Consider the following 1,741-nt stretch of genomic DNA (forward strand, 5'->3'; position numbering starts at 1 on the left):
TGAATTACATTTTTTGTTTTCAACATTCATCACAGTGAACTTAAACTCTATTTGTATTATTCAAACAGTTGAGAGTATTTGTCTCCTAAGCAGACTCATCAGTACCCCTGTCACTTCAGAGCTGTGTGTGTGTGTGTGTGTGTGTGTGTGTGTGTGTGTGGTTGTGTGTGTGTGTGTGTGTGTGTGTGTGTGTGTGTGTGTGTGTGTGTGTGTGTGGTGTGTGTGTGTGTGGTGTGTGTGTGTGTGTGTGTGGTGTGTGTGACAGATGGCAGAGAAAAGCAGAGCACCTGTGGGACTACTACATGAGATTGGCACCAGGGAAAGCAAGGTGTCTTATTTGTGATAAAGATGTAAGCATGGATCAGCAACGGCTAAATCAAAAAAAACCACTAACCCGTGAATCACCCTAATTACACCCACCCAGAAGCCCATAAAGGAGGCAATGAGGAAAAAAGCAAACGGAAAAAGTGATACAGACACGTCACAGACATCGCAGGCTACAATCTTACAACATGTTAGCCATTCACAGTGGTGTCTGAGGTTGGTTTTCAGTGGCTGATTACTCTTGCTGAACCCCGGTACAGGATCAAAGATGAAAAATTATTTCGCACCGAAATGCTAGATAAAACACATGAAAGAGTTGTGAAGAATCTGGTGGCACCAGTCAACGCTCCACACATGGCATTCACAACTGACTGCTGGTCAGGCCACTACAGAGTCCCTGATGAGCCTTACTGGACATTTCATTGACAATGTCTGGACAAGAAAGCAGGTTGTGCTGAATGTCAAGACTATGACTGGATCACACACAGGAAACTACATCAGAGGGATGTTTTTGACCATGTTGGAATACTGGGAAATCCACACAGACCAGTAGTGCTGGTCCTCAGGGACAGTGGGGCAAACATGGTGAAAGGTATGAGACTGGCAGAGCTTCCATACTTCAGCTGCAGTACAAACACCCTACAACTTGTAATCAATGATGGCCTATCCAGTCAGAGAGCTGTGCTAGACATTATTGCCATGTTTAAGAGCTGTGCAACTCACTTTGACCACTCTGTACTGGCCAAACAGAGGCTGAGGGCCATTCAGGAAAAGCTTGGCCTTCCCAAACACAGCATCATCCAAGCAGTTCAAACTCGCTGGAACTCAACACTACAAATGTTGCAGAGAATGTTTGAACAGAGGTGTGCTGCCATCCTGTTAGAAGGTAACAGATTATTTTATTACAACGGTTAAAATGTATTTTCATTGTGTTCCATGGTGTTATTCGCCCCCTAGTGGAGCTTTCTGGTACTTAGAAAGACTACGCAAACAGGAAGTAGAGAATTCGTTCTGCACGCATAGAAGCAGCTAAAAACAACGCTACGGTGCAGGTCTTTCAGTGTAGTTATTTCTTGTCACGCTTCAGCCTTGGAAAATATTTGTTTGTAAGTTCGATTCAAGCATGTAGCTAGTGATAGAGTTGCTTACATATCAATGTTGGTTGGTTGCATTTACTCACACAAATTGCAATGCCTTTCATGTATGCCGTTAGCTGTATTACTTTGCTCGTGCGTCATGCAAACGAATTGTAAAATATACAATACTGTAGTTTTGTTACTGTTTCTTGTGTAATATGCTTTGTTATTCTACATAGATGGTTGTACATTATTAGAGTAATGAAAGGAGTTAGCCAATTACCATATGAGTAACAATTAGCTATATGTTTGGCATCATGCCAGATGCATGGTACCTTAGC

Source organism: Salvelinus sp. IW2-2015, unplaced genomic scaffold (assembly GCF_002910315.2).
Source record: "Salvelinus sp. IW2-2015 unplaced genomic scaffold, ASM291031v2 Un_scaffold3702, whole genome shotgun sequence".
NCBI classification, from domain to species: Eukaryota; Metazoa; Chordata; class Actinopteri; order Salmoniformes; family Salmonidae; genus Salvelinus; species Salvelinus sp. IW2-2015.